We start from the raw sequence: 14,390 nt of genomic DNA, 5'->3' as shown, positions 1-14,390 counted from the left end.
TCAGAATATAATAGAAATGTATCCAACACTGAACAATGGCATGATATCTTATTAGAAGATAATTCCATTCTCGTAACTAGTGGCACGGCAAGGAGAATAGATGAACAACCAGAGTCAAATCTGAATTATGAACAAAGTATGCAAATTGTTTATATTTTATTTACGATTGATATATATAATAATTGTATTTTTTTTATATTTTATATCTTGCTAATTTGTAGAATATTTCAAAAATTCCATCTTGTTTTAATAATACATATAATGTCCCACTAAAAGAATGGCTATCCTCTTTTTTTTATTTTTGAGATAATTAAGAGGTATTCCATATAATAAATATGTATAAAATTAAATGGCTGAAAGTAAACTGTATTATGGGCATTTATAATTACTTACAAAGATTATCTGTTTAAGAACAGAGAAGTACGTAATTTTTTAATAATAAAATGAATATTTTGATATAACTGAGATTATATTAAGCACACTGTTTCAAAGGAATATAACGATGTATGATTTATTGTATTTTACATACACAACAAGTTTTTTCACCTTGTAATATCGCGAGCAATATCTAGCTTTATCATGCTATATCAAGCTTTTCATGTTCAGTCCTGCGATATGGTCAACTTTTTGACTTGTATTTGAGGACCGACATAATGTCATGTTATTATTTGATCGTAATATTGTCAATGTATATACGAGTCAGGAATTAACCATATCGCACGGCCGAAAATGGAAAGGTAGATGTCACCCGTGATTTTAAAGTGCAAAAACTCATAATATGTAAAATATTTGTCTGAATCATTGTACACTTTTAAAGTGCAAAAACTCATAAATATGTAAATTTGCATTAAATCATATCATTGTATTAATAACGCTAAAATCTTTATTATAACAAAATATTCTTTTATTATAAAAATATTATGTATATTATTTTTAAGACATAATTTTTGTAAACAAATACTATGTCCACATTAAAGTTTACTTTGAATCATTTAATTTCATATATAAATTTGTTACGGTCAATCTTTTTTATTTTAAATTTTAAAAGATAAAAGTTAGTGGCCATTGTTGGTAGGACATCCTATATGAATAATTTTTTCTAAATGCTTTATAGAAACAGAGAATTTTCAGCGATTTATTATTACGAAATTAATAAATTTGGAATCAAAAATGAATAACATATACACAAAGCAAAAGTTAATCTTAGAAAAACTTGTAATTGCAAATACTTTTGAGAGAGCAGAAGAAAGGGAAGAAATTGATGTTTTTCAAGATTTACCATTGAAAAATAATCAAGATCTTGTAATAATAGAAGAAAAATTAAAAAACGATCCAGCCTATCGAAATCAAATGGTAAGTCCAATATTTAACACAATTTTAAATGTAGAAATACCTTCACTAAAAACATCTTTACTAAACATATAAAAAATAGTTGTGTTAAAAAAAATGGAAGAAATATATATTCATTTAAATTAACATTTTATTCATTATCATTTTCTATTAATTATTAATTATTTCTATTTATTATTCTTATTTATTATTATAAATGATTTCAGATTAAACAATTGGCACGTGTCACCTGTCAAGATATAAAAACTTCTTGTTTACGACTGATGAGAACAATATTATCCAACGAATTAGCTATAAATTATAGTTGGTATGGAGCTAAAAAAAAAGAAGTTTTTTCTAAATTAAATATCTGCAAAATAATTATGAGTAAGTAAAATATTTAAAACAATTTTTATTATTTTATATATTAACATACATTTTTTAATCCATAGAAATATTATCAATTTTATTGATATTTTATTAATTATTAAATATTATAAAAAAACATTTTTCAATATAATTGATATAATTCCTCCATATATTGAAAAATGTTTTTAAATATTTGTAATATTTATAATTAATAAAATATTTATAAATATTAATATTTTTAAACTATCTTATACATATTAATAATAAAATATATAGTTATATTTGTTATTCTCATAATGTAAATTACATCATAGACTTATTTATTATTGAGACCACAGCACAGACTTTTGCATCACCCGTAAAAGATTTAATCAATCACAGAGTTCTTCATTTCTATCCTGGTGAGGGAAATAAAGGACTCTGATTGATTAATTAATTTTATGTGTTATTATGCAAAAATCTTTGCTGCCTTTATAATTTATTAAGAAATAAAGAAATAAGAAAATGTTACTTTTCCAAGTGTTATCCGGAAATCACATGCTGATGTGACAGATGAGCAGATTTCTGCCCCAATTAAGATTTGGTTAGTCCATGCTACAGAACGCAAGGAAAGAGCTAAGCACCGATAGATTTCGCAATTTTTATTCGTTAAAGTTTTTTATAAGAATATATATTATCTTATATATATTAATTATTTTCTTATTATATCTAAAATTATTCAATCTTCGGATTATATTAATTGTAAGACTACATAATTATATAAGAGTTGAAAATTTGTTTTAATGACATATATAAATTTTTATGTAATTTTATATGAAAATATAAATATATAATGTTAAATGTAAATTAATATATGTATATATATATATATAAAATGTACGTTATAAAATATATAATATTTGTAAAACGTAAAAAGTGTACAAATAAATATAACCTCTAATTCAATCAATACAATACATCGTATATATATATGTGTGCGTGTGCGTGCGTGCGTTCGTGTGTGTGTGTGTGTGTGTGTGTGTGTGTGTGTGTGTGTGTGCATGATTCTGATAATATACTGACAATATTCTATGGATATATTATAGAATATTCACAGTATATACTATGAACTATAATAGGTGGGACATTAGAACATTCTCAGTATGTCCTTAGTATATCACAGTACGTCTCTCGAATGTTCTTAGAATATACGCAAGATACTTTTGTGATATTCTACGAACATTCTCAGAATCTACATGTGCTGTTAGGGGAATCAAATACATTCGCAATATTTCCGCTAAATCATTCCGCTTAAATGATTTTATGAGAATTAATCATATATTTCTTCTCTTTTAAATATGTGAATTAATCACATATTTCTTATAATAATATTATATATTATATTTATATATTATATATTATACTAATATTCAATATACACAAGTACAACTATTACATCTGCTATCAGAAAAAAATGAATGATAGTGGATTCATAATTGCTGAATTTGATGATAGACTACACCCATACAGCACAGAAGCTTGCATCAACATTGCTGCAATGTTACAACATTGCACATAGCAGTGTAATGCTGCAGAAATATTGCAGAGACATTATTTTGTAATATTACTTTGGCAATGTTGCAGCAACATTTTAACATAGCGAAAATGTATAACATGTGTTTTTTTACTTGCCGCTATGTGGCGACACCAAACTTAACTAACTCGTATTCGAATTTTCATCTAAAGTGGATAAGGCCTACAAAGGACTAATGTAGTAATTATATTTTTTGTCTTGTGTCAGTTAAATTTCTGATAAACTGACTTGATTTATTTAATATTCTAAATCCTAATAAGGGATCTAGATTATTAAACAAATAATTTGTTTAATAATCTAGATCCCTCGTTGGGATTCAGAATATTAAACAGATTTTTCTTCATTGAATCGATAAATGGGAAATAATTCATTTATTGCACGTATTAAAATATTCTGGTACCGAGTGTATGTAAAATAATTGTATGTATATTATTGAGATAAATATTTAATAAGACACATTTGATAAAAAACACTAATAGATATTTTTTTTCAAAGGCGGTAAATGTTTTTTTTCCTATCTTTCTTAAACATTTTTTTATATTTGCAAAGTTTATTTATTAAATTTAAAACGGTCTGCATTTGCAATAGCAAAACGCGTTTTAATATTGCAAATACGTTGCACCGTAACATTACTACAATCTTACATTGTAATATTTCTGAGGGCGGACATTTCAACGTTGCTGCAAGCTTGCAGTAATGTTGCAGAAACATTTCGCAACTTCTATGCAATATTACAATGTTTCAATGTTAGGTCTATGCAACGTTTTTGCAATCTTTCGGTGCTGTATGGGCAGTTAATATCAACAATATGGTTCAATGCGGAAAAACAATCGTGTATATGGCCTGGCCATTTTAAAACCAAATTCCGCATAAATAAAGCTATAATAACCAAAGAAATGCCACAGGAAGAATTTGATTGGGATGAGTTACCAATCAAGAGAATCTTCGGCACAGCAGGTAAATGAATTGTATTTTCTTAAGTATGTACACATATATATGTATAATTATTGTCTTTATTTTGTTTTCTTTTTTATTTTATTTTCATAAATAAGACACTTATGAAAAAGGCATGGAAAAATTGGTCCTAGCACAGGATACATCTAACATAGAAAATACTGACATCTCATCTAACGAATTAAGAGAAAACAAGAAAAAAAGAAGACGAATTCAAGCAAAAAAAAGTGTCATCCTCAGAAGTGTCATCATCAGAAGAAGATTTTCTTTTGCAAGAAAATAAAGAAAATCGAACGACACAAAATAATAAAATATTGCCTGCTTTTCCACAAATAGAACACTTTGTGCCTACCCAAGGAACACATCATAGTCAAAATGACGTCATTTTGACGTCATAATTACATCATGATAGAAAAAGTCAATGCTATGATGCTTTTTGGTCTGAAAATTTGACGGTTTGTTGACGTCAAGAAAACATCAAAAAGAAATCCTATTGTACTAATATAGGAACCAAAGCGGTCTAAGAGCCGGAGGACAGACTTTTGCATAACGTATAATGCATAAGAGAATCAATGAATCAGAATTCTTCATTTCTATCCTCAGGATGAAAATGAAAGCTTCTGATTGATAGTTGATTCTCTCTTATGCGTTATATACAATATAGCATCAGTCTGTGCTCCAACCCTATAAATAATATACAAGTTTATTTCTTTACTACAATATTATAAGAAGATTGAAAATATAACACATTTATCCAGTAAAACATGAAACAAATTTATTGTATATAATATATACATATATTAAACTTATATTAAACTTATTTGACTAATTATATAATTATAATATAAAATTAACAATAAACATTTTAAACATTATATATATTATATATATAAAACTTACTTTTCTTGTACATTGCAATTTTTTACATTAAATGTTGACATTTTCAATCATATTCTGTTTGAAAGATTATTTTTAGCACGGACTAGAAAACTCAAATCAAAATTTCGTATGCAAAAAAGAAACTTGTCTATATCTAATAGTAAAAAGCATACATATAAATATAGTTCTGACATAAGAACAATAAATAAAAACGAATGCGAAAGAATTCAATTGCACATTAAAATTTTTGTACTAAAACAAAAGTATTAAAGCTAGCCTTTGCTGTGCACCAAGTATTCTGAAAACAAACTAAAAATGAAAAAGTAAAAAAAACTAATTATTCTTTTGATAATGTTTAAAAATAGAAAATGTCGCGCATTTACACCACTCGCTGAGCACTGGTGCTAAACCAACGTTTCACATAATCTTCGGGTTTTTTTAGATCGACTGTTTTCCCAAATTTCTGCAGAACAGTGGCTGCAAAAAAAATTATTTAATAAATTTTATTTAATAAATTTGTCTCTTTTGAAATAAAATGAAAAAATATTATTCAGTGGCATTTTATTTTAATAATTATGAAAATCTATGTATCACTTTACTAAATAAAAAATAAATTTAAATATAAGAAATCAGACTGTGTAAAAATTGCTCTAGAAGTTGATTTATATCAACTCTGGATTACTGCTATCTTCATGAATGCCGTTTGAAATTTCAGTTATATTACTGTCACTGCTCTCCTGCGTCTCGGCAATGTTGAACTCTTCGACATTATTCCTATCAGAATCGGATTCTTCGTGTTCGGATTCACTATTACTGTTATTAGTACTACTGTTTGAAGAAAGCGAGGGATTGAAGATGTTTCTAATACGCTGCTGTAACTTTATGACACGCAATCGCGATGCTGCTTTTGTTTTGGCTTTACGACTAATTTTTCTTTTACAATCCTGTATAAATACAAAGAAGATATAAAGTATACAGAATGCTTTCACCTGATAAAAATTTTAACATGAAAACAATTTTCAAAAATCTGAAATATTTCATGTGCAATTGTCAGACTGATTAAGATTCAGACACAATAAGAAAAATGAGGAATTAGAAATAGAAATTAGATATAAAGACTTAAGTATGATAAAAATAAAGATATTCTATATATACAGGGTGACCCATTTTAACTTAGGCAGCCAAATAACTCGAAAAATAAGCAAGATAGAGAAAAATGTTTTAGACAAAAGTTGTATGGTTTCGAGGGGGCCATAAGATGGTATCATTGGTTTGACCTTGAAGAGTCATTTGAAGGTCACGTGAAGGTCACTTCAATTTTTTTAAATGGAATACCCTATATATTTTTGTACATTCTTGTTGCTTATTTCGAGAGCTTTCCAAAACACTATAATTAAGTACATTTTCGTTAAGTACTTTTTGAGTTATGAGGCTTGAAATAATTTCTTAATTTTACATAAACCGTAAAATATCTTGTAAAATATTCATTTTTCGATTACCTTACCTTAATAGTTTTATGTATAAAATAATGAGAGGAATCAATTGGTGTAAAGAAAACACATAGTTGTTTTTAAGAAAAAATATGGAATTGTTAATTGCAAATTACATATTTTTTCTTCGAAACAACTATGTGTTTTCTTTACACCAATTGATTCCTCTCATTATTTTGTACATAAAACTATTAAGGTAAGGTAATCGAAAAATGAATATTTTACAAGATATTTTACGGTTTATGTAAAATTAAGAAATTATTTCAAGCCTCATAACTCAAAAAGTACTTAACGAAAATGTACTTAATTATAGTGTTTTGGAAAGCTCTCGAAATAAGCTACAAGAATGTACAAAAATATATAGGGTATTCCATTTAAAAAAATTGAAGTGACCTTCACGTGACCTTCAAATGACTCTTCAAGGTCAAACCAATGATACCATCTTATGGCCCCCTCGAAACCATACAACTTTTGTCTAAAACATTTTTCTCTATCATGCTTATTTTTCGAGTTATTTGGCTGCCTAAGTTAAAATGGGTCACCCTGTATATATTAATATATTATAACTCATTATAATTTTAATTGATAGAATTATTATTGTCGCAGCATAAGAAGAGTTAAATAACAAATAAAATGACTTGTCAAATTTATTGGAAATGTGATACACATGCAGAATGTTTCTGCTAATACTGACAAGCTATTTTATTATTTAATTCTTTTATTATATGCCACATACTAATAATAATTTTATTAATTAAAATTATGTTACGTTATAACATATATAATAGAATATTCTTATCTTTATTCTTATCATACTTAAATCTTTACATCTAATTTATATGCACATTCCCTGCACATGACTTGATATTTATTTCCTTCCATGCATGGCACAGAGACATGTTGACAAGATTAATCTTAAATGTAAGAGATTAATCTAACCTATAACCTAACCCTAATCTGTTTGCTGTCAGTATGCCATAAAATGCATGAATAATTTTTGTTCTTAAAAGAAGCTTAATGCTAATTTGAACTTTCTTCAAAGTGTTAAATACAGAATATAAACAAAAGTTAAACACAACATAAGCAAAATATTGTAATGCACGGCTATATAATACTTACTGGTTTTTCGATATCCTCCATCTTCGAAAGAATATTATTTTAATTACAGTACAAAATTCTTTTAATATTATTATTACTGTAATTAATATAGCAATGCTTTCACAGGACTATTTTGGCTCACTTCACAAACATTCGTTGAATAACGGGAAATAATACTGTTGCCTGTTGCCGTTGCACGCATTTGCACGTTGCACACATGGGCTATTGCAAATGCGCGGCGGTGGCCAATCGGCTACTCTTCCAGAAGTAGCAAAACATAGCAAGAGATGATTGGCTACTGTAGCGAATGTATGAACACGCGGTAAATTCAAATGAGTTAACAGCACCTTTTCAATAATATTGCACTTTCTATATAAAATTTTTTCAACTGCATTACTCGAAAAACAGTTTCACTGCGAAATTAATTATTACATACACATAATACACCATAAATAGAACTCCTACAAGCTCAAAAATACGTTTACATATAAAAAGTAAAATGATAATGGAAAGCCTATTAAATTATAAAAAAAATGATTTATTTTAGTGCATTATGAATAATAATTGTATAATTTTGAGAATTTTTTATCATTTTTAGAAAATTTTCACACATTTACTAAATTTGCAGGGCCAGCGTAAAATCGATCATTTTTTCGTCATTGAGCAGCACATGTCATAAATCAAATTTTCGTCACACGAAAAATGCGTGACTATTTCAAATCAAAATTAAGTCATTTTGACTTTTTTTTGACTTCAGTGTGTTCCTTGGGTAATTACAAATCGCGAGTTAAATGTAAAGAGAATTTTGGTAATGAATTATCCGAAAGAAATTCTACTAATAGAATAAATAGAATTCATGGTAAGCAACTAATATAAAAATAACGCAATCATGCTATAATAATCATATAATTGTAATCATGTAATCATAAAATCATATAATGTATAACTCATGTTTATGAATGCAACATTATTAATATTCTTATTAATTTATACTTCTTATAGATGTCAACAGAGAGATTGACAAATAATCAAAGCACTCTTAAACTAAAAGATGCTTTATTCAAGAGAACACCAGCCAAGAAAACACTTACTCTGATGGTACATTCTAATAATAATTCTAATTTTATACATTCTAATAATTTTACTTTAAATTATATAAAATAGGGATATAAGGTATACGTATTTTATATATAATGTTTGAAAGTAAATAATACTAGTCATAAAAACAAAAGTTTATAAAAGAAATATTTATTTTAGAATTTAAAAAGCAGATATTAACGAAATTAAATAAAATTTTATATAAACTTGATACACTTGACAATAGAGAAATAAATATTCTTGAGAAAATAAATATTATTCAACACAAGATGATATCTAATTATATTAATGAAGAATTTGATATTCAATTTCCACTTTCATTTATGTCAGAATTAACATATTTCGAGAGGCAATTGAAAGAAACAAAATTTAAAAATCACGTGGTACAGTCTTATTTTTATAATTTATAATAAATAAATTATAATGAAATTTATTCTGTCATTATTTGTAAAATTATTTGTAAAATTATTTATAAAATTTTATTTTTCAGTTTAACATTTTGAGATTAGTAGGAAGTAATATATAATGATATATAATGATACGCAATATATTGAGAAAAATTATAACAAATACCTTGGCTCAAGATTTTAGCTGGGCAGGAAAAAAAACTAAACGTTGTTTCAAAGACTTAAGTCTCACAAAAATCATCATACGTAAGTTTATTTTATAATATAAATTTTATATTTAAAATAAGTATACATTTAGTTATATTTTTAATATTTTTAATAATTTTTATAGAAGCTGTCCGTACAATGTATGGTTCGGTTACAGACAATGAGATAGCGGAATCTGTATGTCTGAAAACGCCATCCGACAAATAGAATTAAAACAAGCACAATCATATTTGGCGCGTTAGTGACGTTGTGATCGGACGACTTATTATTGGGTAAAAATATCCGAGGATGTAGTTCTCTTACCTTTAGTAATTACGGTCGCCAGCTTATTTATCCACCAACAAGCAAGGATTTTGGGCTGTGATAAGCCCAACGCCAGAGTCGAGATCCTTGGAATATTCCACTGGCCTCGGCTAGCTGCGTCACGCCACCGTATCGGATTACAAGATGGCCACTGACTGCGTCTCAACGATGGAAATTTCCGACGTATTCCCGTCGTATCTCCACTCGTTCTAATATTTCTTTTTTCTGTTTCAAGTCGCCGCTGGACGATGGACTTCGCCGCTGAACAACGCTGACAGGATGACGTCACCGCTATGGATTCCTCCTCAGGTAAGTCACCATTTATTTTCGAAATATTCGTTTCACAAATATTTCTTTTCAGATCACTCCCGGATGGATTAATCACTACCGGATTTAAGGATCTTGGAATTTATCGCTTGGATAAATGATAACTGCTACCGTTCAAATTATATATTTAAAATAAAATAAAATATAAATGAACTTTGGATTATTACAGTTATTTCGTACTTGGACATGCAAGTCCTATTATACACAATATCGCCGTGTACGCGGAACAATATTCTCGATCATTCGCCATTTCTATGGAAAATTCCGACAAACTCACTTTACGTTCGTTATCGAAGTTCCGCAAACGAAGACGCCCGGGAAAAAGCTCTCGAGTGAGCTCTGCAGCCCCTTATATAGACCTCCCCACTCTTCGCTATCCCTACCAGTAACGCTTTCTCGGCGGCTCGGTCTGTTCGTAGTCGCAACGCGCTATTGGTCGGATCGCTTTTCGTGCGTACTCGCCTTTCTGGTGTGCGCAGTGCGACTGCGCACGCGCACTTTGTCTTTTCACATGCGCAGACGCTTCGCACCTGCCTAGTCACTCTTTTACACCTTTTTCGTATGCGCAGTCGCACTACGCATGCGCAATTCGTCTTTTCATATGCACAGTCATCTAATACCTGCGCAATCAGTATTTTACAGTTACTTTTACTTAATAATACGTAATATTAGTATAATATGTCTTAATCTAGTACTCTAAACATATTAATTTTACATTTTTACATTTTAACTATATTATTAAGTTATCATGCTTAACTGCACTTTTTCTTTACACTTTCTGCACTTTCGCTTTTCCTGGGCTATTATTGTTAAAGTGCTCCCCATTTCGCACTATTTTCTTAATTTTATAGGTTAGGATACTAAGTTTGACAATTTTATATATAATAACGATATATATATTTTACTCTTATTTCTACAAAATATATTTATACTTTGGGGGATCAGAAATATTTTCTTCCTCCTTCCTGCCCCCGTCATCCTTGGTCACCTTGTCCAAGGTCCTAAAAGGGATGAGCTTTCCCTCTGGGCTCATGGTCATCGCTTTATCTGTCGCTCGGTATCTCTCTACCGACTTTTCCCTTGGTACTTCCTTCTGGATGGTCCCTGAAGTTCCTGGTTGATCCTCGGGCCTGTCTGAGCTCTGGGGAGTCCTGGTGCTCTGCAACGTCGGTTGCAACGTACGCCCGACTCATACTGTGCGCTAATTGCGAGCTTGCTGCGTGCCGTCACTTCGCGCCTATCGCGTTCCAGCGCTACGCCACTGGCGCCCAATTACAGGCGGTCACCGCTACTGCCTAAAGAGGCCCGTTACAATATAAAACAACAAACAATTTTGCTCTTCGAGAAAAATCTAAATTATATCAAATCCGTTATGAAAAACGAATCGGAAATGCGTGATTTGCGAGCGAAATCCAGAATATTCTCGAAGGACAGATTGTATATAAACCCCGGACGATGACAATGATCGCTCTTTTCCGAAAGGTTCTTCGCGACAGAAAGTACGGTCGTTTATTTCATTGCTCTCGGATATTTCACTACTCCGTTGCTCGCGGATATTTTTAAAAGTTATTCCGTTGCTCGCGGATATAATTAACGTGATTCCGTTGCTTACGGATGAAATTCGCGCTAAAACAGCGTACTTTGTAAAATAGTGTACATATCATGTCGTCTAAATTAAATTGTGCCGTCTTCATTAAAATCAGTCTCTTTTGTTGCCTATCGAATTCTCGACTTCCTTTCTTTTTCGAAGCTCGCCCGCGCGTTTTTATCTTGTTCTCGAACATTAATTGGTCCTTCGAGCCGGATCGCAAACCCTGGTGATCGGTGCAACCAGTGGGTGAGTGACGATAGTGACCTCGAAGTTAAGTGATGTGCTTCCTCTGTGCTCCGGAGTGTGACCACCTAAAAGATAGGAGGAAAGAAAATGAGTCGCGAAATGGAAGTGCTGGCGAGCGCTCAAATGGATCTGTATGGAAAAATCTCCCGCACGGTTGAGAATCTGCGGAAGCTGGGGTCCACCAAGATCACGCTTGGAGCCGTCGAGTCTCGCCTTCAGAACCTGGAAACTCTGTGGGCTAAATTCTATGTCCAAAACGACAAGCTGTTCGATCATCAGGAGGCGGTAGCGGGGCACGAATACTTCAAGCAAGAAGTATCTGCCTTGACCGAAGAGGCTTACTTGAACCAAAAGACGACGCTCCTGGACTGGATGCACTCTTCCAAGACCAAAGAAGCGGGATCGTCGGCAGCCATGCTTGGAACACCGACTCCCGCTCCTCGCACGACTCTCCCTAGGATACAGCTGCCGACCTTTACGGGAAAGTATGAGGACTGGCTCTCTTTCCGAGACCTATTCCAGTCTCTGATCGGGAAGGATACCTCGACGATTCAGGTGGAGAAGCTGCACTACCTGAAGGCTTGCCTGAAAGGAGAAGCAGAATTACTTATACGCAGCTTGCCAACAACTAGTGAAAATTTCGAGCGCGCCTGGAAAACCCTCGTCGACTGTTACGAGAACAAGCGTCTCCTCATAAGAAGCTACATCTCGAACTTTACTTCGCTCCAGAAATTAAAGGGTGAGTCAGTCTCTGATCTGAGAAAATTATACCACGGCGTGAAAAATACCGTCGGCTCGCTTGAGAGTATCGGCCGACCGATAACAAAAGGTGAAGACCTATTCGTTCACCTCGTGGTCGAACTTTTGGACCCTCGGTCGCGGCGCGATTGGGAGAACTCTCTGGGCGACAACCTGGAGCCGCCTACGTACGACGAACTCCGGGAGTTCTTAGATCGCCGGTTACGTACGCTCGAGTCATTGCAGCCTATTAAGGCGGAGGCAAGTCCGCCTAAGTCGAGCTCTAGCCCGGCCACCAAGCCAACTCGTTCGCTGCATGCTCGCAAGCAAGAAGGCAAGCAAGGCCATTGCACTATGTGCCAGCGCGACCATTTTATTATGTTGTGCGACACGTACAAAGCTAAGAGCGCTGACGAGAGGAAAAGCCACGTCGAGGCCAACGGACTGTGCCTCAATTGCCTCGGCAAACACCAGCTCCGCGACTGCGCCTCGAAAAGAACGTGCTCGGTGTGCAACGCGCAGCACCACACGTCACTGCACGATGCGTGTTTGACCACCGCGACCGTGAAGTTCTCGCACGTCTCTTATCAGCCGACCAAGAAGCCTCCGACAGCAGTGCTCCTAGTCACTGCCCGCGTTTGCGTCGCCGATCGGCATGGAGCTCTGCATACCGCACGCGCGTTAATCGATCAGGGCTCCGAGTCGTCTCTAATTTCTGAGTCGCTTGCTCAGCGACTGAAATTGCCGCGGAAACATACCTCCATTTCCGTATTCGGAGTCGGTGGAAAAATGACAGGCGTTGCCCATGGCCTGCTTAACCTGAAGGTCTCCTCGAAGAACGGTAGATCACCAATGATGGTGTCGGCCCTCATCTTACCTCAGCTCACCATTTACGACGGCTGCAGTCGAGCTGAGAAGCGTCCGTGGAACCACCTCGCTGGCTTAGAGTTGGCCGATCCTAACTTCCTCGCCACCGATCGAGTGGATTTGTTGCTCGGCGCCGACGTCTACGCTGCTATCCTCCTTCCTGGATTACATCGAGGCGGACCGCAGGAACCTGTAGCGCAACAGACGACTTGGGATTGGATATTGTCGGGGACCGTCGAAACAACGAGTGTCTCCAAGCAATCACATACTTACGTGTGCCGCGTAGACGATCAACTTACCGGCTTGGTGCAACGTTTCTGGCAGCAGGAAGAAGTCGCGACCGTGCCAGTCCCGCTCTCCACCGACGAGCAAAAATGCGAAGACCACTTCGCTCTCACGCACCAGAGAGGCGGCGATGGTCGGTACGTGGTACGCCTTCCTGTGGTAGGACCACTCCCGGACTTCTCGAGGACGAGATGGGCGGCCGTGCATCTCCTCAACAGCATGGAGCGCCGCTTCAGTCGCGACACGGCTCCAGGAATTGTACGCCGACTTCATGCAGCAGTACGAGGACCTTGGTCACATGACGGCGACGACCAGCCAGGGAGATGACCAAAGCTGCTTCCTTTCGCATCATGGCGTGTTGCGCGAAGGCAGCTCAACGACGAAATTGCGGGTCGTTTTCAACGGCTCGGCGACCACGGCAACCGGCGACAGCCTCAATCGCCATCTTTCGGTCGGACCGAATCTATTGCCGACATTGGGGGATGTACTGGCGCCGGCATCTCTATGTCCTGGCCACGGACATAGAGAAAATGTACCGCCAAATCCTGGTGAGTCCAGAAGATCGCCACCTGCAAAGGATCGTCTGGCGTTATGACACCACGGAAGAGGCGAAAGACTACGAATTAAAT

At 33.9% G+C, this 14,390-nt stretch overlaps 1 protein-coding gene and 1 pseudogene across 1 annotated transcript in view; one reads left to right on the top strand and one right to left on the bottom strand.

The window, feature by feature from the left end:
• The window catches only part of LOC145971616 (SNAPIN protein homolog), a 91,424-nt gene that overhangs the window by 36,533 nt on the left and 40,501 nt on the right, over window positions 1-14,390 (bottom strand). The gene's annotated exons all lie outside the window — the stretch shown is intronic.
• LOC145972161 (uncharacterized) lies at window positions 3,152-8,568 on the top strand (annotated as a pseudogene).

Source organism: Camponotus vicinus, unplaced genomic scaffold (assembly GCF_025532165.1).
Source record: "Camponotus vicinus isolate PSW18456_S1 unplaced genomic scaffold, iyCamVici1.0 SCAF_5, whole genome shotgun sequence".
In the NCBI taxonomy this organism is placed as follows: Eukaryota; Metazoa; Arthropoda; class Insecta; order Hymenoptera; family Formicidae; genus Camponotus; species Camponotus vicinus.
This window is presented reverse-complemented; position numbering and strand designations above follow the sequence as displayed.